The sequence below is a fragment of the Rhincodon typus genome, chromosome 21, assembly GCF_021869965.1.
Source record: "Rhincodon typus isolate 14 chromosome 21, sRhiTyp1.1, whole genome shotgun sequence".
Taxonomy (NCBI): Eukaryota; Metazoa; Chordata; class Chondrichthyes; order Orectolobiformes; family Rhincodontidae; genus Rhincodon; species Rhincodon typus.
The window spans coordinates 16,875,401-16,901,518 of NC_063352.1; the positions used below are offsets into that span (position 1 = coordinate 16,875,401).

At 39.9% G+C, this 26,118-nt stretch overlaps 1 protein-coding gene and 1 long non-coding RNA gene across 9 annotated transcripts in view; one reads left to right on the forward strand and one right to left on the reverse strand.

The window, feature by feature from the left end:
• Positions 1-20,595, reverse strand: part of LOC125485710 — a 44,473-nt gene extending 23,878 nt beyond the window's left edge. The window contains exon 1 of the long non-coding RNA XR_007264417.1: positions 20,476-20,595. This is a non-coding gene — a long non-coding RNA (uncharacterized LOC125485710). The remainder of the gene's footprint in view (positions 1-20,475) is intronic.
• The window catches only part of prkar1b (protein kinase, cAMP-dependent, regulatory, type I, beta), a 158,674-nt gene that overhangs the window by 123,111 nt on the left and 9,445 nt on the right, over positions 1-26,118 (forward strand). The window lies entirely within an intron of this gene.

Consider the following 26,118-nt stretch of genomic DNA (forward strand, 5'->3'; position numbering starts at 1 on the left):
TTATTGCGTGGACGGGGTGTGAGGGATGAGGTGCGGGAGATGTGGGAGACACGGTTGAGGGCGTTCTCGACCACCGAGGAGGGGAAGTTACGGTCCTTGAAAAACGAGGACAACTGAGATGTACGGGAGTGGAATGCCTCATCCTGGGAGCAGATGCGGCGGAGGCGAAGGAATTGGGAATAGGGGATAGCATTTTTGCAGGAAGGTGGGTGGGAGGAGGAGTATTCTAGCTTTTCTGTCATTTCTCAATTCTCTTGACTCTACATTTAGTGGACTCTCACTTGTTTTTTTTTGCTTCCAACTGTCTCCTTTTTACATACCTGTAGAAGCCTTTATGGTCCATTTTGTGTTTTTTGCTAGATTGCATTCATATTCTTTGTCCTTGTTTTCTTTAGAAACTTAAAGCAACTCATTGATTGATTTACAAAGGTCATTTATTAAATTTCATTGCTCTGTACATGCGTATATTGTAATGCAACGTATGCATTTCTTAGTACTATGTTCATATGGCAACAAGATCGATTTCAAATTAGATCAGCAAAATTGAGGTGATTTATCATTTGAACTGAGATGGTTAAAGGGTGGTCTGATGTAGATCTTGAAGGTCATGAATGGTGATGATAAAAGTGAGGATGGCAACATGGTGAGCAATGAGGATAAATTTACTAAATAAAAAGTGTTTGCTGTTATGCCTGAGTAGAATTCTCAGCTGCAAATTGTTAAAGCTGAATCCATAAGTTATTGTGAGGGGCTCTTGTGGTGCAGCATTAATGTCCCTAACTCTGAACCAGGAGGCCCTGGTTCAAGCCCACCTATTCCACAGGTATGTTATAACATCTATGAACAGCTTGATGAGAAAATATCATAAATTATTTTGAGGAGAATTGGAATAATTGCTTTATAAAGTAAAAAAAAATAAAGTTTATGGGAATCAAATGACAGGATGGGATTAGACTAGATATTCATATAAAGAAAAATACTGGTGCAGATTTGAAGAGACTGAATGACTTGTTTCTGTGTTGTTCGAATTTGACTCTCTAATCAATGTTTAGTGACCCCTGCTGGAGGTATATTAGTCGATAAAGTTAAGCTTGTTTTTGATAACCCCTGTAGTCTAATAATCTAGCTCTTTCTATTGTTGACCAAAAAACTTGAATGAGATTTGTTGGGCCAAATGACCTGCTCCGATGCAGGAATATTCTTTAATGCTGCCAACTTTGATGATGTTTGTAGTAATATTAAGTGAAAGCCATTCAGAATTCACTTGATTTCGTTCCCCCCCACCGCCCCCACTTTACCCACTTGCCATTTGAAGTAGGATATCTTATTTCCCAGCAAGATATGTAATAGATTTTTCTGAGAACAATTAAAAGTAAACTTGAAAAGCACATTGGAACTGTTGGCAAGAGAAGAAACAGCAGAACTGCTCCAAGTTTACTGTGGAGCTTGGTTATTACCAGTGTCTCCTGTACTTTTTCTGAAACGTGTATCAAACGGATCTGCTTTGCAAAACTCCATGTGTATCTGGGTGAAAGTTTCTTGCGTCATCTAGACAGATGCATCCAACTTCAACGTATTTGTTCTCCATACAAAGGATCTTCACTGCTGCTATTATGTGACCATTTGGAATAATGGGCAAGGCATGTTCAGTATTCAGTATACACCAGAACCATACTTTTCATCTTGCTTTCACAGACATAGTTGCTATGCATTTTGTGGTAAAAGGTGAAATATTTCCATGGCCTTGTGTGTACATTTAGGATGTGCCTCAGTACAACCATCTTGTGTTGCAACAAAAACCTATGGACACAGTTTTTTTTTTGAGACATTTGGTGTCTCTTTTGTAAGCACTGGCTCTGAAACTGAAGATCACAGTGGGTTCCAAAGTGGTACCATTTTGCCCTTTACTTTCTGTTGGAAGGCTGAGCAATATTTTCTATGCTGTTTGATATACTTCCTGCGACTCCAGTTTCTGAGAGAGATGGCAGATGTTTTGCCTGTGTGGTCTTTAAATGGATGAAAACTCTTGGTTCAATGTAGCCTTCTGCTTGAATCTTGCTTCTCCCCAATGGAAATGTGCAAGTATCAATGTGCCTAAGATGAAGAAACAGGACCAGGATATAAACACAATAATTCTAGATCTCCTGTGTGAATTTCTGCTATGTTTCATCCCAGAGTAATCCAGAAATTTAAGATTTTGGCTTTAGACCCAGTGTCTTCATTGCTAAGTGTGTCATTTAGCTTTGAGCTTGGATTTTTAGAAGATTTCTTATGCACATTTCTTTGCAGTCCAACGGTAACAATATGTTAGCTAAGGTATATTGCACCACGCAGGTGAAGATTTCTGTTTGCTAGGTCAATTGTGCCACTCCTCTTTAACATCTTCATGTTACCTCGCCAGAGGATATTTTTAGCTTTATAGTGTTGCTTATCTTTGGCCAAAATGACAAATTAAGAACCCTATTTATGACTTTTGTCAAAACTGATTCTGTCCTGTTCCTCCACAAGATCCTCCAGCCTTTGAAACTGTCCAAATGAGACTGTGCCTAAATTTCATTGTTTGTTTCAATTGCCAATCCATTTTATTCCAAAAACACGTTTTGCCTCATCTTGGATGTCCGGACAGAACATGTTCCCCGCCAGGGGAATAATCAAGATAAAAGCACATATGTACTGTGCTCAAAGGCAAGCTGGTTAGTACCAATTTAATTAATGGCTTGCTTTGTATTGTGTAAAATTACTTCAGTTCAATTTGCAGGATCATTATTAGAAGGCAAGACATCCCCTCCTTGCAAATATAAATTTTAATTTCGTAATTTATGGCTCCGCTATTAGAGAATCATGAATCTTTGCAGAAAGCTTTGTGATACCATCGTGATTTCATGGTTGCAACATCTTCATTGTGCAAAATTACTATTTGGCATCAAATTTTGTTCAGCATTGATTGCTGATGTCTCAGCTGATGACACTGTGGCTTAACATTTAAGTCTAAGATGTAAATGATTTCCGATTTGAGTGAATCGTGAACAAACTTCCTTCATTTAATAGTGATGACAGATGCCCGTTTCTCAGACTTGAAGAACACACAGGACAACTGACATATAAACAAGCTTGAGATTGCCGAAATATGTCTATCTCTATTTATTGCCTTTTCTGAATTCTGTAGAGTGCAGTAATAAGTTCTATCCATGTGAAACAACGGAACTAACCGTTTGTGTCGTCTAAGGTGTCACATCATGGTAATCTAAGATTCCTTAAGGACTACCTAAGTAGTAGATTCAAACACGTATTGGAGCTGAAATGCTCAATTTTTGATTCAGGAGTCAAGATTCATTGAGCCAAACTAACATTTAGAATGAAAATCCTGATAGATTTTCCTCTCCCTTGATCAGTAGAAATGATTGATTAATGGAACCATTGGATTCACTTTTAATCACAGTCCTTGTGTCTTTCATTCTTCTGTATATGTTTAATTTTGTGTTTTCTTTATTCATTCACTGATATGGTCAACACTGGCAAGGCCAGCATTTTGTGCCCATGCTAACATTCCTTGGGCAGACTGTGTGAACTGCCTTGAATTGCTGCTGTTGTGAAGGTATTTCCAAGTACATAACATAAATAATGACAGATTTTATAAATAAATTTAAGTATTGCTGAAGAAAGGTATGTTTTATTGCAGTTTTTCATCTTGTGCTCATCAGAACATTTGCAAGAATACCAATATAAGGAAGAGAGCCATGTTTGGTTGGCAAGTGGATTCTGATTTGTAAAGGCATTGCCATGGACAATGTACAAGTTAATTGATGACTGACAGTTAACTGCCAAGATTTTTTTTCAACTTTTTAAACCAAGCATGTTGATTCTGGTCAAGGCAATGCCCTGAGGAATAAAATTGCTTGCTGCCTATTTTGTTAAGTTGAAATAGATGCAATGTGTGCACATGGTCTTTCTGCCTAAAAGCATAGGGCCCTGTGTATTAAACTAGCATGGCAAGGAGATGGGAACTGGAGCAGCAGGTCAGAAAGTGTAAAGACTGGGGAAGAGCTTGAGTCTAAGGCAAATATAGCTAAGAGGAAAAGCAGTCTGGGAGAGGTTGCTAAGCTCAGCAGAAGTGGAGGCTTGGACTGTATTTGCGTCAATGCAAGAAGTATAACAGGTAATGTGGATGAACTTAGTGTCTAGATTAATGCATGCAATTATGATATTGTTGCTGTCACAGAGACATGGTTGAAAGAGAGGTGGGAATGGCAGCTTAATGTTCCAGGATATCAGTGTTTTAGACGAGACAGAAGACTAAGCAAAAGAGATGGCTGGGTTGCATTATTCGTTAGGAAGCATATCACAGCTGTGTCGAGTGAGGACACCCTAGAGAAATCTTGCAGCAAGGCATTATGGGTGGAGCTCAGGAATAGGAAGGGTGCAATCACAGTGCTGGGAATTTACTACAGACCTCCCAGTTGCCAGCAGGAGATAGAGAAAGAGATACGTAGTCAGATTCTGGAGGGTGGTGGGTGATTTTAACTTCTCCCATATTGGCTGGGACTCCCTTGGTGCCAGACATTTGGATGGGGAGCAATTTGTTAGGTGTGTCCAAGAGGGCCTTTTGTAACAGTAGTGGATAGTCCAACCAAAGAGGGAGTCACAGTATATCTGGTATTGAGAAAAGAGCCCGGCCAGGAGATAAAAGTTTCAGTGAGGAAGCATTTTGGGAATAGTGACTACAATTCAGTAAATTGTCAGATACTAATGGATAAGAACAGGAATGGACCTTGGATGGTGATGTTAAATTGGGGGAAGGCCAATTATAATCAAATTAGGCAAGAATTAGAGAATGTGGATTGGGAGCAGCTGTTTGAGGGTAAATTCACATTGATATGTAGGAGTCTTTTAAAGACCAGTTGATTAGAGTGCAGGACTGACATTGTTCCTTTGAAAATGAAGGACAGCAATGGCTAGATTCAGGAACCTTGAATGACAGGGGAAACCATCAGCTTAGTCAAAAAACAAAAGGAAAGATCTTAAGGTCTAGGCAACTACAAACAGACGCAGTCCTTGAAGAATATGGAGAAAGCAGGAAGGAGCTCAGACAGTAGTTAGGAGGGCTGAAAGGGGCTGTGAAATGTCCTTGGACAGCAGGTCTAGGAGAATCACAAGGCATTCTTATGTATAAGAGTTGTTAGGGAAAGAGTAGGCCCACTAAAGGATAAAGGAGGGAGGTTGTGTGGAGCAAGAGGAAATGGGTGAGATCCTTAATGAGTACTTTACATTGGTACAGAGAGAGACACGAGGAATGTTGAGGTTAGGGAAAGGTGTATGAATACTCTTGGACAGGTCAGTATAATAAAGGAGGAAGTGCTGGGTGTCTTGAAATGCATTTAGGTCAACAAGCCCAGATGGGATCTATCTCAGGATACAGTGGGAGGCAAACGAGGAAATAGCTGAGGCTTTAACAGATATCTTTGCGTTCTCTTTGGCATCAGCCAAGATTCCAGAGGACTGGAGAATGGCTACTGTTGTTCCTATGCTTAAGAAGAGAAACAAAGATAATCCAGGTAATTACAGGCCAGTGAGCCTGACATCAGAGGTGGGGAAGCTGTTGGAGAAGATACTGAGATCGGATTTATTCACATTTGGAAATGAATGGACTTGTTAGTGATAAGCAGTATGGATTTGTGTGGGGAAGGACATTTATCACCAACTAAGTTGAGTCTTTTTGAGGAGGTGACAAGAATGATTGAGGGAAGGACAGTGGATGTTGTCTATATGGATGTGAATAAGGCATTTGATAAGGTACCACATGGCAGGCTGGTTCAAAAGGTAGAGTCTCGTGGGATCCAGGTTAACGTGGCTAGATGGATACAAAACTGACTTGGTCATAGAAAACAGACAGTAGTGGTGGAGGGATGCTTTTTGGAATGGAGATCAGTAACTAGTAGTCTTCCACAGGTTTCAGTGCTGAGATCATTTTTGTATGTAATAGATGTAAATGATCTGGAGGAAAACCTAGGTGATCTGATTAGTAAGTTTGCGGATGACACCAAAATTGGCAGAATTGCATATGCTGAGAAGCATTGCCAAAGGATACAGCGGGATATAGATAGATTGCAGATTTGGGCAGAGAAATGGCAAATGGAGTTTAATCCGGACAAATACAAGATGATGCATTTTGGAAGATCAAATTCAGGTGCGAATTATACAGTAAACAGCAGAACCCTAAGAAGCATTGACATACAGAGGGATCTAGGCATACAGATCTCTGAAAGTGGCAACACTGGTGAATAAGCTGGTTAAGAAGGCATACAGCACGCTTGCCATCATTGTCCAAAGCATCGAATGTTATAGCTGCATAAAATTTTAGTTAGGCCACACTTGGAATGTTGCATGCAGTTCCAGAAGGATGTGGATGCTTTGGAGAGGGTGCAGAGAGAGTTTACCAGGATGTTGCCTGGTCTGGAGGGTTTTAGTTCTGAAGAGAGGTTGGATAAACTTAGATTGCTTTCACTGGAAAGACAGAGGCTGAGGGGCAACCTGATAGAGGCCTACAAAATTATGAGGCATAGATAGGGTGGATAGTCAGCAGCTTTTTCCCAGGGTGGAAAGATCAACTACAAGAGATTTAATGTGAGAGGGAGAAGTCATAAGGGAGAAATGTAGGGAAAATTTGACACACAAATGGTGGTGGGTACCTGGAACACACTGCCACTGGTGGTGGTGGAAGCAGGCATGTTGGCAATGTTCAAGAAGTATCTGGATAGACATGTGAACGGGAAGTGAACAGAGGAATAGGAACCACATATGAGCAATATTTAGCAGGTCTAAATATGGAATAGGAATCGGTGCAGGCTTGGTGGGCCGAAGGGCCTGTTCCTATGCTGTATTGTACAATAAATGTAGCTTCCAGCAGAAGTCACAATGCAAGCCTGACTGGCAATCTTAAATTGGTATCATAATTCTTAACACACTCATAGACTTGTAGATGTTTACAGCACAGAAGGAAACTATTCAATCTTGTCTGTTTTGGTCAATAAAAACTACACTAACTGCACTGATCTTGTTTTCAAGCTCTTGACCCATAACCTATATCTAACTGCTGCTTAAATGTTATGAGAGTTTCTGACTCAATCACCCTTTCCAGACTCCCACTGGGTGAAAAATATCCTCCTCCACTCTCCTCTTAGCCTTCTATCTTAAATCTCTGTCTCCTGCTTATTGACGCTTTTAATGAAAAAAATGCCTTCCTTTCCATCCAGTCTATGCCCCTCACTCTTGTACACCCCTATCAGGACCCCTCTCAAATGTTGTTATTCAATGGAAAACAACCCCAGCATATCCAGTCTTGTCTCATATCTCAGACCCTCCTTCCCAGGCAGCCGTGGTGTTTCTCCTTTGCACTGTCTCCAGTGGCAGTCACGTCCTTCATATAAGGAGATGACCTGAACTGCAAGCATTACTTCAGTTGTGGCATAACCAATGCTTTATACAATTCCAGCATAATCTCTCTGACCTCTTGTATTCTGTACCATGGCTAATAAAGGTAAATATCCCATGTGCCTTATTACCATCATATCTACCTGACATGCTACTTCTGGGACCTGTGGCTATGCACACTAAAGTCACTGATCTTTCCAGTGTCCTACTATTCATAATGTAATCCCTTGCCTTGTTAGCCCTCTGCAAGTGCATTACCTCATACATTTCAGGGTTGAATTCTATTTGCCCCTGTTCTGCCCAGCTGACCAGTCCATGGATATCTTCCTTCTGTTTATGACTATCCTCCACACTATATATACCATCCTACTAATTTTCATGCCATCTATGAACTTCTTGATTGTACCCTTTTACATTAAAACTAACAATGTACACCACAAACAGCTAGGACCTCAACACCAAGCCCCATAGAATGCCATTGGAAACTGACTTCTAGACTCTGCTGTCACCTTGTGCATCTTGCCTTTCAGCCAATTTTTGTATTCATTGTGTCACTTTAACTTGGATTCCATGGGCTGTTACTTTCTTGGCCAGTCTGTCATAAAACTGTGTTTGACAAGTTTGATTAATCAGAGTTAACATTTCGGGTCTGGTGACCTTTCCTTAGAACTGTTCTTCACAGATGCTGCCAGACCTACCAAGCTTTTCCAGCAACTTCTGTTTTTGTTCCTGATTTACAGCATCTGCAGTTCTTTCGGCTTTTATTTGTCAAACACAATCTTCCTTTAACCAATCCATGCTGGCTATCCCAAATTAATCCCCGTCTGTCCAAGTATAGACATATTCTGTCCCTCAGAATTCTTTCAAACAACTTATCCACCATCGAGGTCAGACTGACTCAGGATTATTCAGCAAATGTTGCTCCATCACAGAATCACATCTAACATTGGACATTATTTTGGGTTTTGCAACTGGTTGGGTATGATCTATACCTTTCTTTACCTGTCATAAATAGCTGAAGGGACAGTTTGTTTGACACCATCCTCCATACTGGTCTTTATCCACACGTTCATCTTTCTAATCTGATTTGCCCTATGGAAGTTTCCATTTGGCTCATGTAATAATCCAGCTGTCATGACCTTTGAGTTTCTCCCTCTTAGTTTGGCATCTCACAGTGACCATGAAGAACCTCATTCTTTGTGTCATTGGTACCTACGTGGACCATGGTGCCAGGATTCTCCCCTCCCATTGCAGGTTCCTCACCAGCACTGAGCAGATACTGCCACTGAATCCATCTCCTCCCTACCCCTCCAGCATCCACACACTTGAATGGCTTCTTGTATCATGGTGCCATCCAGCCTCTGCACCATCAGATCACCCATCCTGCAGTCCTTAATGTGTTGTAATTAACTGCTTAATTATTTTATTTAGTTATATATTTATTTACAATTTTATATATCTTATTCATCTTGCCATGGGTTTCCGTACTACGTAAAAATAGAATAAACCTTAATAATTTACCAGATTTCTTGTAGTAGATGAAGAACCAATTCCAAGAATTGAAGAAAGAAACTTAATAAAAGCCAAATAGTAATTCTTTTCCTTCTTCCCCTGACTCCTCCTGATGATAATGGTTATTCTCATCAAATCATCACTTGCTATATATTGCAAAACTGATGGAAGGGTCTTTGGCCACCATTTTTGGTCCTGAATGGTACCACATCTACCTCAGATCATCCTGGAAAGAGGTGTCTCAAACAAATCGAGGTGTCTTGAACAACAGAAGCTAGCTGTATGATGCAAGACAGAAATTATGCAGACAGAATGTGTCTGTACTTGGACAGATAGAGATTAATTTGGGATTGTCAGCATGGATTGTTTAAAGGAAGATTGTGTTTGACAAGTTTGTGTATTTTACGAGAAACCCATGCGTGTTTGCTCCACTTACAGGATGTTGACATCATGCTAAAAAGGTGCTTTGAATACCATCCAAATGACTAATGTGATATGATTTTCAGTGCCAATGCATTGCCAGCTATGTAGGCTGTAAGTCCAATCAACTGTTGGAGTACTTGCAAGCCTCAGAATAAATAATCCGTCATTAGATGTGATTCAGCTATTGGTTATTATTCAGTATTATCAAGAATATGCTAAAAATTGCGCTGGACACCAATTTAAGGTATCATTTGGGATCACAGTATGATGATCTTAGAAGTTGCATATATTAATAAAAAGCCCTGTTTTATATAGGCAAAAATAATTTGTACATACATTTGTACACTCTTCATGGTAAAAAGGGATCATGGAGACACTAACAATCTGTGCTGTATTCCAATGGCAACAGTCCGAACAGTCAGGGTCTACTTACCTGGTCTGACTGCTGATATTAACAACCTCATGCCGATGGTGGCATAGTTGATCACTATCTTTACATGCTTCTTTCAATTGGTGTTCCTTTTTTCTAGTCTGTTTCTTGCAGCCCAGTCCTGATAAATGATGATGAAAAGCTTTGACTCCTTGTAAGAAGTTGCAAATTTTTGATGTGATAGGTTCTTCTTTAGTAAGGGGATCAAGGGTTACTGTGAGAAGACAGGAGAATGGGTTTGAGAAACATATCAGCCTTCATCGAATGGCCTAATTCTGCTCCTATATGTTATGGTCTCATTCAGTTTTGTTTATGTGCATCTAAATGAGATCTTTAAAGCCCTCGAGGTGATTAGTTCAGTGCATTGGAAAGAAAAGAAAAATCAGTTGCTGAAAAATCAGTGCCAGGAGTCTAGTATCAAAGAAAAGACAGATGCATCCACAAGGTCAGGTGAAGGTATAGGTTTCTTCTGAGACAAGCTAATTTTCAGTGATGCAAGCTTGTAACATCAGTGCAGTTTAGCAGTTTCCAAACAGTCTGGGCAGAAGAACAGAAGTCTTTAGTGGCTTCATTCAGTAAAATATAATCTCCATAAACACAAGGCTATGGAAAAAGAGTTTAAGGTACTCATCATCAGAAGTAAGTAAGTTGTGATGTGGAGGTGCTGGTGTTGGACTAGGGTGGACAAGGTCAGAAGTCATACAACACCACGTTAGATTCTAACAGGTTTATTTGAATAAACCTGTTGGACCATAACCTGGTGTCATGTGATTTCTGACCTCCGTAAGCTATGTTAGCATTTGTTCAAGGGTCTCCAGAAAGACATTTGAAATAGCATTTAGTGAATGCAGAATGTTGCCAAATGAAGCAATTACAGCTATGCCAATTGAATAAGGATGTCTGAAAGCCCTTTATTGCTAAGAAAATACTTTTTAAAAGTCATTCTAGGAAAACAGGCAGGAAATTTGTGGGCAGCCAGGACCCACCGTTACATAAATGGCAAGATTATCTATTTTAGATGTTGATTGAGAGATGACTCTTGACCAGAAAACAAGGTGAAATCTCTTTCTCTTTGAATAGTGCTATGGTAGTTTTTAAGTCCACCTGACAGCAAACAGTATTTAACATCTCATCACAACAATGACATTGCCAACAATGTCGCACTGCCTCAGTAATACAATGAAATATCAGGCTTAATTCTGCACTGAGTTCTAGAAACAGGACTTGAGTAACAATCTTCTGGCTATGAAGTGAGAATACTGCTACTGAGCCACCGTCGACAAGTCAATTCTGATTGTACCCACATGATTAAGCCAGCCTTCATATTGTAATTAGCACAGGACATTATGTTGGGATTTATTTTACGAACTGCTGTAAGAACAATTCCAATATCTTTTCAAAATGAAATTTGCAAATGTATTCAAACACAACAAATTACATTTACAAAATAAGTAACTCCAATATTAATAACACCACAAAGTGAATCTCAATCTTTTTTCCATGTAATTATGTTCTTTACCTTATGAAAACCCTTCTTGCACAGGAAACTTTTACTCTCTTGCATTGGTGAACATTGACTGTTCAGTCCACTTTGGTGCAAAAAGAGATCTTTGTTAGTTTCTCTAATACTGGCTTGAAGATTATTGCTGTATTATGTAAGTCAAGCTCTTTTACACTTTACTTTCCATCATTTATGGATATCATGCAGATTAATAAATGGTGATACTTTTACCATTAAGTTTTTATTTCGTTAGTTACTGTTTAAGTAACAGTTACATCATCGGAGCAATAAAATACGCCTGCCAGGAGTTAAATTACTGAAGCTAATGGAGTGAGCTATTAAAATATCGGAGGTCACTGCTCCATTCATTCACACTGTATCAAAACAAATTTAAACCTTCCCAAGCCAAACAGATGTGGAATGTATCTATTCAGTTCCAAGGCTGTGGAAGTATCACTGATATTTTTGAAATCTGAGTGAAGAATTGTAATCACCATTCAGACATCACTACTATGTACCAAGATGTTATGGCAAGTAATATAGCTTGACAGATGTATTGCTTCATGTAGCTGAATTGTTGATTGTATCGTTAGATCCCGTATCCAATACTTAACATATGCACATTTTTTGAGCATATTGGGTTTGAAATTGTAATAAATTGAGATTGAAGTGATTCTGTAGTGTAAATTTTCACTTGTAAAATGTGCATGCTGCTTGATGAAGATGTCTTAGCATATTCTAATTCAGTCTACAAGGCATTTCAGTTTCTTAAGGAAGAGAGTAAAGAGCGTGGTAGGCGATTGCCTAGTGGTATTATTGCTAGACTATTAATCCAGAAACCCAGCTAATACTCTGGGGACCCAGGTTCAAATTCCACCACGGCAGATGGTGGAATTTGAATTCAATAATTTTTTAAAAAAAAAGTCTGGAATTAAGAATCTACTGATCACCATGAAATCATTGCCGATTGTTGGAAAAACCCATCTGGTTCACTAATGTCCTTCAGGGAAGGAAACCTGCTATCCTGACCTGGTTTGGCCAACATGTGACTCCAGACCCACAGTAATGTGGTTGACTGTCAATTGCCTAGCAAGCCACTCAGTTGTACCAATCACTACAAAGTCTCAAAGAAATGAAACTGGACGGATCACCTGGCATCGACCTAGGCACTGGAAAAGACAACAGCAGAAACAGCCCAGTGAACCCTGCATAGTCCTCCTCACTAACATCTGGGGTTTAGTGCCAAACTCTCAGACTAGTTAAGCAGCAGCCTGACATAGTCATCATGACAGAATCATACCTTATGAACAATGTCCCAGACACCACCACCACCATCCCTGAGTATGACCTGTCCCACTGGCAGGACAGACCCAGCAGAGGTGGTGGCACAGTAGTATACAGTTGGGAGGATATTGCTCTAGGAGTCCTCAACATTGACTCCAGACCCCATGAAGTCTCATTGCTTCAGGTTAAACATTGGCAAGGAAACCTCCTGCTGATTACCACATACCATCCTCCTTCATCTGATAAATCAGTACTCCTCAATGTTGAACAACACTTAGAGGAAGCACTGAGGATGGCAAGGGCACAAAATGTACTCTGTGACAGGTGGTGAGGGAACCAACAAGAGGGAAAAATATACTTGACCTCATCCTTACTAATCTGCCAGCTGCAGTTGCATCTGTCCATGACTGTATTGGTAAGAGTGACCATTGCACAGTCCTTGTGGAAATGAAGTCCCGCCTTCACACTGAGAATAACTTCCATTGTATTGTGTCCATTGTATTGTGTGGCACCATCACAGTGCTAAATGGGACAGCCTTCACACAGATCTAGCAAATCAAGACTGGGCATGAGGCGTTGTGGGCCATCAACAGCAGCAGAATTGTAGTCCAGCACAATCTGTAACCTTGTGGCCCAGCATATCCCCCACTCAACCATTACTATCAAGCCAGGGGATCAACGGAGAGTGCAGGAGGGCATGCCAGGAGCAGCACCAGGCATTCCTGAGCATGAGGTATCAACCTAGTGAAGCCACCAAACAGGACTACTTGCACACCAAACAGCAAAAGCAGCAAGTGATAGAAGAGCTAAGCGATCCCACAACTAACGGATCAGATCTAAGCTCTGCAGTCCTGCCACATTCAGTTGTGAATGGTAGTGGACAATTAAACAACTCACTGGAGGAGGAGGCTCCACAAATATCCCCATCCTCAACGATTGAAGAGTCTAGCACTTCAGTGCAAAAGATAAGGCTAAAACATTTGCAGCAAAAGATAAGGCTAAAACATTTGCAGCAATCCTCAGCTAGAAGTGCCAAGTGGATGATCCATCTCGGCCTCCTCCAGTGGTCCCCAGCATTATAGATGCCAGTCTTCAGCCACTTCGATTCACTCCACATGATATCAAGAAATGGCTGGAGGCACTGGATACTGGAAAGGCTGTGGGCCCCGACAACATTCCAGCAATCGTACAGAAGATTTGCGCTCTAGAACTTACCACTCCCCTAGCCAAGCTGTTCAGTTACAACACTGATATCTACCCAGCAATGTGGACAATTGCCCAAGTATGGCCCTGTACACAAAAAGCAGGACAAATCCAACCCAGCCAATTACCGCCCCATCTGTCTACTCAGCAAAGTGATGGAAGGTGTCATCAACAGTGCTATCAAGCAGCACCTGCTCAGAAATAACCTGCTCAGTGACGCCCAATTTGTATTCCGCCAGGGCCAGTCAGCTCCTAACCGCATTGCAGCTTTGGTTCAAACATGGACAAAAGAGCTGAATTCCTGAGGTGAGGTGAGGTGAGAGTGACAACCCTTGACATCAAGGCTGCGTTCAACCGAGTGTGGCATCAAGGATCCGTAGCAAAACTGGAATCACTGGATATCAGGGGACAAACTCTCCAGTGTTTGGAGTCATACCTGACACATAGGAAGATGGTCGTGGTTGTTGGAGGTCAATCATCTCAGCTCTAGGACATCTCTGCAGGAATTCCTCATGGTAGTGTTCTCGGCCCAACCATCTTCAGCTGCTTCATCAATGACCTTCCCCCTGTCATAAGGTCAGAAGTGGGGATGTTCACTGATCGTTGCACAATGTTCAGCCGCATTTGTGACTACTCAGGTACTGAAGTAGTTCATGTTCAAATGCAACAAGATCTGCACAATATCCAGGCTTGGGCTCTCAAGAGGCAAGTGACATTCATGCCACACAAATGCCAGGCCATGAGCATCAGCAATAAGCGACAATCTAACCACCATCCCTTGACATTCAGTGGTGTTACCATTGAATGTTATAGTTGACCAGAAACTCAACAGAAACCACAAACCACGTAAACATAGTGGCAACAAGAGCAGGCCAGAAGCTGGGAATATTGTGGCGAGTAACTCACCTCCTGACTCTTCAAAGCCTGTCCACCATCTACAAGGCACAAGTCAGGAGTGTGATGGAATACTCCCCACTTGCCTGGATGAGTGCAGCCGCATCAACACTCGAAGCTTGACACCATCCAGGACAAAGCAGCCCCCTTGATGGCACTACATTCACGAGAATCCATTCCCTCCACCACCGACGCACGGTAGCAGCAGTGTGTATTATCTACAAGGTGCACTGCAGAAATTCACCAAAGATCCTCAGACAGCACCTTCGAAACCACGACCACTTCCATGTAGAAGGACAAGGGCATTAGACATATGGGAACACCACCACTTTCAAATTCCCCTCCAAGTCTGGCTTGGAAATATATTGCCATTCCTTCACTGTCGCTGGGTCAATATCCTGGAATTCCCTCCCTAACAGCATTGTGGGTCAACCTACAACAGAAGGATTGCAGTTTAAGAAGGCAGCTCACCACCGCCTTCTCAAGGGTAACTAGTGATGGGCAAGAAATGCCTGCCAGCCAGCCAGTGACGCCTATGACCCACAAATGAATAAAAAAAAGGGCACGTATATATCTTCTGCAGTGCTGCCCAAACTGCTGCATTCTGCAGCATGTCTGTGGTGTTTAGTTGCATTTTAGATTATTGTAAGACCAGTTCCAGTGCTCTATGTACCCTAAATCAAAGTTGGCTCTGAAGTGAATTGAGCATAATTGATTTTTGGTGAAAGACCTTTGAAGATTATTTATTTCTTAGGACATGCTGAGATTATTCAGAGGGAAGCTGTAGCTGCTTGTCAATTTAATGCTTCAGATCAGTGTCTGATTTTCTTTTATTGAAACAGAATTTGGAACTGTTGAAACTTATGACACTTAAGTTACTGTCTGTAATTAATGAGCACCAGATGCAAAATTTAATTATAAATATTTGCAAATAAACATCTATTTTTGAGGAATAGTGGTTCAGAGCCAATTTATAAAAATGTTTTCATAGCAATTAAGTGGTATATTGGTTTAAAACATGTTTTTTTCATAATTGGGATTAGGGTTGAAACAATAGAAAATTCATTTGAGTTGGTATCCATTGCTTGTGTCTATTGACAAATCTCTTTCAATTTGCACTTAATGTTTCAAAGACATTTTGCTAAGGATCGTAGGTTTCTTCCCTAATGTAGGGATAGTTACAGACCAAAACTAGTTTGCATAGTGTTTAAATGATAATGATGTTGAAACTTTTTGTTTAGGTTATAGTCTATTATTGTTTTCTAAATGCAGTGAACATTTAGCTTCAGGTATTACAGTGTGCTCTGTTTCACTTTCAACTACACTACAGTCCCAAAGTACAGTATAACTCGGCAAAAGTAGTGATACATACCCTGTGGTTGCTGATGTAGTTTTGTTCCCTGCCAAGACATGACCTGATTTCAGAATTCTTATTCTTGTCATAGAATCATAGAATCCCTACAGTGTGGAAGCAGACTGTTCGGCCCATCAAGATCACACAAACCCTCTGAAGACCATTCTGCTCAGACCCACCCCCTAAACTATCCCTGTAACTTTGCATTTCCCATACCTTAATTCACCTAGCCTGCACATCCCTGGACACTATGGGCAATTTTAGCATGGCCAATCCATCTAACCTGGATATCTTTTGGACTGTGGGAGGAAAGTGGAGCACCCGGAGGAAACTCATGCAGACATGGGGAGAATGTGCAAACTCCACACAACAAACACTGGAATTGAACCTAGGTGCCTGGTGATGTGAGGCATAAGAGCTAACTGCTGAGCCATCCTGCTGCCCCTTGTCTTCAGCTAACACCACCAACACCCATGCCATGGTCTCATTCCTTTCTATCTCTGTAATTTCCTCCAATCCCATGACCGTCCAAGATATCGGTGTTCCTGTCATTCTGGCCTCGTGCTTTCCTAAACCCCAGATCATGGCTGCATCACAGTTTACTGTGCCTTGAGTTGTCTGGGACCTTGGAATTCCCTCGCTACACATTTCTACCTCCCTTTTTTTTCTTTAAAATATACATTTGTCAAAAATCTAATATCTGCTTTTTGGTTGGAGTGTCATACTTTGTTTCATTTTGCTCCTTTGAAGTGTTTTGTTATAATAAAGGTGTCTTTTAAATACAAGTCATTTATTGTTGTGAAGCAAGACTAACTCTTTTAAAAATGTGTGCATGATGTAATCACAAAGATGATACGATAATTTATTGATTAATTCAAATGAGTTAAAAATGTAATTATGTAGTGAAAGGATTAATTTTGAAAATTGCAACTTCATTTTATTATTCATTGTGATATTCTAAATGACTTGCATAACATATATATTTTTAAAAGTCTTGTAAATTGTACCTAAATTAATCTACAACAACTATTTTAAAGGATTTAAATACCTAATGTTTGCTACATAGCTGGAAGTTACGTAAAACAAAAAGTTGTGTTCATCACTCACCTGTTTACATCATGTACTCAATTAGCACCCCGCCCGATCACCATTTTTCTGCCCTTGTTTTGAGGATTGTATTTCTTTCACTGTTTATTTCCGTATACGCTGGCAGATCTCTGAACAGTCGAGGCAGCTCATTTTGTCATTATTTGAGCCCAATTGTATTGTCTTCCAATTTGCATAATGTGTTTACGTGACCAAAATGAACAGTAATGGATAGCTTTAGACCACACTTATCTATATAGATTAAGTAACTGGGAGAGGCAATGGTCTAGTGGTATTATTTCTGGACTGTTAATCCAGAGATCTCAATAACGTTCTGGGGACCTGGGTTTGAATCCTGTAATGGCAGATGGTGGAATTCAGAATCTAATGATGCCCATGAATCCATTGTCGATTGTCAGGAAAATCCCACCTGGTTCACTAATGTCCTTACCTGGTCTGGCCTACATGTGACTCCAGACCCACAGCAATGTGGTTGACTCTGAACTGCCCTGTGGAAAATTATGGATGGACAATAAATGCTGTCTAGCCAGCGACATCCTCATCCCGTTAATGAATGAAAAAAACTGTTAGAAGTGCTGTTTGCAATGTTTGTTGACTGCTTTTATACACTACTAAATTGAATTGATACATGTTAAGGGCAACTTTAAATCAGGCCCCTTGGCACATCTCTAGTCTATCAAAATAGAAAGAATTGCAAATAAAATGTTATGAGCTTGATCAAAAATGCCATTGCCCTAACCATATCATCCAATCCACGGAAATCTCTTTAGGTATGTATGATGATTAATTATTAGCTTGATTTAATGCTGTCTGAAAAAAATACAAGTGTTCACCAATGCTTTGTATTGATTCCATCCAGCTGACATCATTAAGGATATTTAATGGTCATTTTCCCAACAACACAGTACTATTTGATTATCCCTTTGTATTGGCAGTTTCTCATTTCAGGTGTGAAAAATACTATTTTAAACTCTATTCTCGCATGCAAAGCCGCACATAGCCGTTTAAGTGCAGTCTTAGAATTTTAATAGCAACAAACGCTGTATGTTATAAATGAATTAAAATATATTACTCCTTCATGAAGTTTATATTTTTGTTGGCTTGTTAGTGAGCTACAGGTACATGTGGTTGACTTGGTTAATGAATAATCAAAATGACCAAACTGTGTTTACTTTTACCTATTGACGTTTTGTATTTAGGGCTTGATTTTTAATTCGGGGTCAGGAACTCAACACCTGGATAATTTCCCAGATGAGAACAACCTCATGATAAGATTGTCAAATGCAAATACCCACACTGAGCCTGATATTTGTGCACTAACAGATCACAAACTGTTCTGATTTGGCAATTTACAAGTTGAAAAATTTTTATTTGCCCTTTGCCTGTTGACTTCAATTGGAGGCAAATAAGTTGTCAACTCCTCCCTCAAATTGACTCTACTACACATACAAATTTTCATCAAGACACTGTCATGTCTTATGGAAGGACTGTTTTCAAAACTACTTCAAAGTTTCCCTCCAGTGAGAGGGAATCTTACCACTGATGCTTGGCGTTCAATGACATTACTATTGCTGGAGCTCCCTGATCAACCTTTCTGGAGGCCAGAAACTGAAGTAGAACAACCATACAAATATAATGGCTACAAGAGCAGTGTGGAGGCTTGGAATGCTGCAGAAAATATCTCATCTCCTGACTCTCCAAACCCTGTCCACAATTTACAAACTCAAATCAGGAATGTGATTGAGTACTCCCCACTTGCCTTGATGTGTGCTGCTCCAACCATATTCAAGAAGATTGACAACATCCAGAACAAAACAGCCAGCTTGATTGAGACCCATCCACCACCTTCAATGTTTATACCCTTCACCACCTAAGTGTAAAGTGTTGTGACTGTAAAATGTGTTGCAATGACTCAACCAGCCTCCATTGACAGCATCTTCCAAACCTGCAATCCCAATGACCTGTGGATGTATTGGAACATTGCCTAAATGTTCCCTTCCACTGCACACCACACCATCCTGACCTGAACTGTATTACCATTTCTTCACTGCTGGATTCTTTAGCATTCTGTGCGTTTTGTTTTAGATTTTCAGCATTGGCAATATTTTGCTTTTACTAGAGTGTAATGAATAGCTGTGTCTCGATTTATACCATTTCAGCACATTCTGGGCCAATTGATCTAGCCACTAACATGACCTCTAGTATCATGATAATTTTTGGCCTTCAGTGTGTGATTTCGGTTATTAGCTTATTGTCTGCCACAGAATGCTCTCAGCCTGCATATTTATTTGATTTGACCTCCATGTTCATGTGCTACTTCAGAATCACTGGTATTGGCCAACAAAAGTAAGCTTTTTATTAAGAATTCTTTACAACGTTCTATTATATTTCCAAACAGCTGATTCTGATATAATAAATCACTTCTTTTAACCCTTAGACTACTAGTGGCCCCAGTAGTTAATTTTCATACAAGTACAACTTCAGAATGTTGTTGAAATGCATAGACATAGCTACCTATAAAATAACGATAGGAATGTTACATACTTTCTACAAGTATATCCCACCCATATGCCTGCATATTAACCTATTATTGCCCATACAATAAGCACCTTGTTTTGAACACTTTGCAAATGCAGTTACATAACCAGCTTTGAAGAAATAAAGTTTGAAAAGAAACATTTTCTTAAATGGTACCTTAACTTATCAAAAATCAGCTGCTGCTGCATTTAGCTGCTAGATGTAGTCAGTCTGAGTCCAGTCATCACCATCAGCAATGCTATGGCCAACCACTTGAAGCACAATAAGTACGGTGGCGGTACTTGATCAGGTGCCACAGGTGGCAACAATGGTAAGGTTCAAAATGGGGCGTGAGTGAAAGCTTCCATCTTAGATGATGGGACTAAATTGGTATGTTAAAGTAAGTTTCTGCACATCATTGTTAGCCTGCTGTAATATCTGACTAAGATGCTGTTGGTTGAAACTTTCCCTGTTGTTTTGTAGTTATTCTCAAAAAGTCAGGAATTGCTTTACCATTGTCATAGCCAATTTATTAAACATAAAAACACATCTTTACTTTTATTTTCTCCCTTTTGTGTTAAAAGATTGTTTCTTGCACTTCGTTTTTGTTTGTTAAGAATTAACTTGTAAATATTTTATTTGTTTCCTCTGTGCCTCGCTAGACTTCCAAAAACTATATTTTCCTTGCACACTGAATCACTCTAAAAGATTGGGTTTTTAGTCAATTGTACAGCCGAAATGTGATTACTTCCCTGGTTAATTCTGATGTCCAAAGGGTTGTCAAACAAATACTGAGACCTGCTTACAAAAAGGTGGACTCACCCGTGGCCTCTGGAATCCAGCCAGTTGAATTTGTCTGAGGTTAAGTGTTAAAATTTTAATGACTTTTTGAAGCACAACATCTTTGATTCTTTCTTTGTGACCGTTCCGAAGTTAGTATGTTTGTAGAGGAACAAAACAGTAGTGTTGGCACTGTTCCAGAGGGCTTGACGCAAGCATTGTCATAATTTCAAATTGCGGCTTCTGATTGAACTTTTATTCGGCTGTTTTCCCATAGAAGCTGCTGATTAGCTCCCAATACAAGGCCAGGTATACAAAATAATTAACATAGATCTGACACCTGAAATGAACATTGCTATTAACCCAGCTGCGCAAATTCTTACTTTCCATAGTATTTATACTGTTGACCCTATAATCTTTTAAACCAGTAACTAGTTTGAAAATAGTTGTCAAAAGTAATGTGTTTCAGCATCTGCCCAAGGCAAGATTTATATGTAGGCACACCAGTCTGTGCTTGCTTTTGGAACTTGATAGAAGGTTCTACGCATTCAATATGCAGTGGGTGTGAAGGTTCCATACTCATGGAACTATTTTCCACAGCAACCTTCTGATAATGGGCACATTTCAGATAGGGAGGGAGAATTTTATGGTAAATAGTTGAAACTTCTGGGAAATGTTTTCAGTTGCCTTGTTTACCTAAGTACGTACTAATTGAGCGAGATTACTCTTTTACCTGTGATATTTAATGAAACACTGAATACCAGGGTCTTCTCACTGACCAATAATATTTAAGCACTAATATCCTCTGTTGTCTCGATTCAGCCCCATTAATGTTTTCATTATATTTTGTTGCTTCTGCTAATGACTGTAAATGGCTTCCTTTTTCTGAAAGCCCTTATCATCATTGAAAATAGTGACGGAAGAACGTTGACAGCAAAAATAAATTTTAATTACTTCAGTTTTCTGCTAAATGAATTTGTTCTTCTTGATTTTTTTTAATCTGCAAGTCAGCCTGAATAATAACTGAAGAGCAAATTAATTTGTCAAATAAATAGCAAAAATATTTGTCCACCTTGGAAAGGTGATAAATGTAGGAATGTAAGTAGAGCAGTAGCCTCACACAACCTAATGCTCTTGACAATGCTATTTTTAGGCTCTGAAAGACTGATCTCTCTGAACAATGGGATATGATATTTAACTTTGGCCCAAAGTGAGTGCAAAGTTGACAGAACACCCACAGACTTGCCTGAAATAGCATCAATGATCTTGGACATGTGTTGGACATGTTTGGGTTGGTCATCAGCATAATTCAGGCATGTTGTTAAATAATGAAAAGTGGTAGCAAACAACTTGCCACACAAGGGTGTGGCAATCTGATATCTCCATGGTTGAGTTGAGAAAGAGCAGAGTAGTAAAAGCAGGCAGTTGTGTGCTAACTAACAATCTGCCAGCAAACTTCAGTGTAGTGATAGGACATCAAGACTATTTCTGCTACTCCTAGGCCTTCAAAAATTCACCCCCAAGGGGCTCTGAATATATATCTTCAGAGATAGCTGGTGAGGCTGCTAACCACACTGTGCATGCTCCACCATTTGCACAGCTTCAGAAACCCTAAAGAAATGCAATTATGTGCTCTTGTGTTTTGTATTTAGAAGATTTTGTATTTCACATTTCTGAAGAATGTGGATCCTTGCATAACCTGACCAAGTAGGGGTGTTGGAAGAAGAGGCTTTGATGGGGTTGGGGGTTGGGGATTGGAAGGTTACACAGGGGTTTTGGGTGGAGGATAAAGCTGAAAGAAGTGAGAGAAGAAGGAGGCAACTGTAATGGGCCCAGGGGAGAAAAGTTGTAAAAGGGATTGAGAGGGGTGAAGTGGCAAGAAGGTGCTGAAGGCAAGAGGCTACAAAATTAGGAGAGAAAGGGTGGCTGCAAGGAGCAAGAACTGTTTTAAACCTGACGATACAGAAATACAAGCAATACAGAAAAACTTGAAATTACCATGATAATCAATTTCTTGCGAATGAACGTGAAATCTCGACCTTGAGATTCAGGAGCTGGGTGGGAAAATATTTAGTGGATGCTATTGTAATGAACGTATTACATCAATGGTTAAAAATTTGCAATTAACATCCGAGATGAAGTTAAAAGTATAGTAACTACCTGGTTAAAGTGTTCCAACTTTATATGGAAATACATTAAATGCATTTAGGATAATGGCTTTTTTTTGAGTAGAAATGTATGTCCACTTTTTTTTAAACTTGTTATTTTAAATCTGTTTTCTTGTGCCAGTTTAAATATTGCAGTATCTAGTAAATTATGCTTCCCTTGTATGTTGTGGCTTCAGATTTAATCGAGGGTTATAATTGAGGATATTGATGAATTCTAATTCTTCTTCTGACTCCAAATATCCCACAGGTCAATGCAATTACAGAAGGTATTGTTTCTAACTGACTGTATCACCCAATAAATGAATTAATGAGATTGGAAAAGGTACCCTGAGGACCAAACAGGAAATATTGATCCCATTAAAAAAAATTGTACCTTTTTAAGGTTCCTATAGAGATTTTTGCTTCTTTATTGTTCATTCAAATTAACAGTGAATTTTTTTTTTGCATCTGAAACTATATTGTAATCAAAGTACCAACTTGAATCAGAATTTTCAGACTCATTCCTGTGACAGTAACTAGTTATTAATAACAAAAACATTTTGAATCTGATAATGTTGGGATAAGGGGAAATGTTGAGTCCTGATATAGTTATCACTGTTTCTAAAAGTGAAATTTGGAGCAAGCAGTAAAATGTTAAGACTCCTTTTTTGAAAATAGTATTAAATTGTTTTGATTTTGGACAGACTGAACATATAGAAGTGAAGGTAGATTGGCACTTGAGTAATTGTAATAATGTCCCTTGATTTTTAGAAGACCTTAAATTTCAGGACACAAACTCTTATTGAAATTAGTCCATTATCTCTGACTTGCATTCAGATATTTTGCAGAAAAGCTAACTGCTTATAATTCTCTAAATGAAATTTTATAACCAGTGTAATTAGATGAGTGTGGGGCAAGGCATTGAGTAGATTCTGCAGAGTTGTACATTGAGACTATTGAACTTCTTCACAATTAATGATTTGAATGAGGCCGTTGATTGAACCAATTACAAATATGCAAGTGATACAAAAGCATGCACAGTGATTTGGGAATTTACACTTTGGAATTTGGATTCTTGGAACCTTCTGCCAACTGTCTTTGATCTAGGCAGGAATCTTGTCTCCAGTTAGATTTTTTAATCAACCTATTCGGACATGTCGTGACACACCTGTGGAGCAGATGGGACTTGAACCAAGGCCTTCTGGCACAATGGTAGAGCACAAGACTGTGCCACGAGACCCTTTTGCTTCCAGTCATCATATAAACCTTCATAAATGTAACCTAGACAAGCTTTTGCGTGCAAGGTTTATTTTTAATGAGACTTTATGTGCATTTTTTAAAGCTGATGGCTAAGCTTTTAAAAAGAATTTGAGTTGTACATGGGCACTATTCATTGACAATGTGAAAAATTACCCAATGTATGCCCTGTCCAAAAATAGCAGGACAAATCCAACCTATTGTACCCCTCTTGATCACCAACAAAGTGATGGAGTGGGTCTTTGACAATGTTATCAAGCTACACCTGCAAAGAAAAAAAACTGCTCACTGACAATCAATTTGGGTTCCATAGGATCACTTAACTTCTGCCTTCATTACAACATTTAGTGATTTAGAAGGTTATGGGCCAAATGTTGGCAGATGGGACTAAATCAGTTTAGTATATCTGATCAGCATGGACGAAATGGACTGAAGAGCCTGTTTCCGTCATGTATGACTCTATGACTCTATTTGTCCCAGCATGGAAAGAAGAGTCAAACTTCGGAGGTAAGGTGACAGTGACTGCCCTTAACATCAAGGCAACATTTGAATTGTGTAGCATTTAAGAGATTAACAAAATTGTAGTCAATGGGAATTGAGGGGAAAATTGTTTAGCTACTACAAAGAAAAATGGTTGTGATTGTCAGAGATCACCTTGGCCCCTGGATATCACTGCAGGTGTTCCTCAGGGTGATGTTCTATGCTGAACCATCTTCAACTGCTTTATCGATGATCTTCCCTTTATCATAAAATCATAGGGCTGGGGGAAAGGGAAATGTTCACTGGTGATTGCACAATATTCAGCACCATACACCACTCCTTATGTACTGAAGCAACTGGTGTCCATATGCAGTAAGGTTTCAGCTACATCCAGGCTTGGCAACTAACATTCGGGCACAAACTGACCACCTCCAGCAAGAAAGATCTAACCATTTCCCCTTGACATTCAATGATGCTACCATTGTTGAATCCCCCACTATCAATATACTGGAGGTTACCATTGACTAGAAGCTGAATGGACCAGTCATAAAATTGCAAGTGGATACAGGAGCAAGTCAAAGGCTAATAAATCAGTGGCGAGTGACCCTCGCTTCCTGTTTCTCCAATGCCTGTCCACTGCTTACAAGGCACAACTCTGGAGTGAAACAGAATGCCTCCTGACTTCTTGGAGATGTGCAGCTTTAGCCACACTCAGGAAGCTTGAATCCGTCCAAGACACAGTAGCTTGCTTAATTAGCACCTCTACATGACTTTAAACATTCAGTTCCTTTACCATTTGCACCGTGTGTGTGTACCATATGCAAAATGGATTACAGTAACTCATCAGGCCTCCTTCAACTAAACTTTCTAAATTCCAACCTCCACAGCCTAAAAGGGGAAAGCCAGTAGATGTTTGTGAACACCATCACCTACAAGTAACCCTCCAAGCCATCCTGATGTGGAACTATAGTTCTGTTCCTTCACTGTTGCAAAATCTTGGAATTCCTTTCTCAGTAGGACTGTGGGTGTTCCTACACCCCAAGGAATGCTGTTGAAAAAAGTAGCTTAACCACCACTTGTCCATGGCAGTTTGGGATGGTCAATGAATGCTGGCTTGGCCACCACCACCTTCAAGCCATGAACAAATAAAGAAAAATCATAGCTGAACTGAGAATTGAATTAATAGAAGTACTGCTACATCATGTGTAGAGTGGTGAGTTGGCCTGGTGAATATTTCTAATCTTTCAAGTAAAGGTAAGGCATTCAGCTTATATTTTGGTCTCCAGTGTTTTTCTTTGTTTCTTTAAAATAACTTCTTAAGTACCAGATTGACACTGACACTGGTGATTTTTCTCTTTTCTGGTTTATAAAAACAGTACATCAGTACACTGAAGTGTAAAGAGCGGGGAATCTCAATTAATCAATGTACAAGTTAAATCAAGTACGATCATGATGGCAGGTTGGTGATGTGTTGCTGCACGTGGTAGCTGCTAGGCGTCAGTATGACCCAGAATGAACACATCTACTAAATCTTTGCAGCTTGAGGAACTTTGGACCTAGTTGAGGAGCTGGAGTCTGAGCTACAGACATTGTGCCGTATCAGGGAAGGGGCAAGTTACCTGGACACACTTGCTGCAGAGGGCAATCAAACCCCTTGGATTAAGTAATTCACAGTTGGTCTGTATTTAAGGACTGGAGCGTGTGACTGCAGCTGAGCCAGGCATGAGGGCTCAGTAGGTTAAAATTGTGGAGCCCCTGCCCCTGCAACAGGTCTGAGGCTGTTGCAAGTTGGGTTGATTAG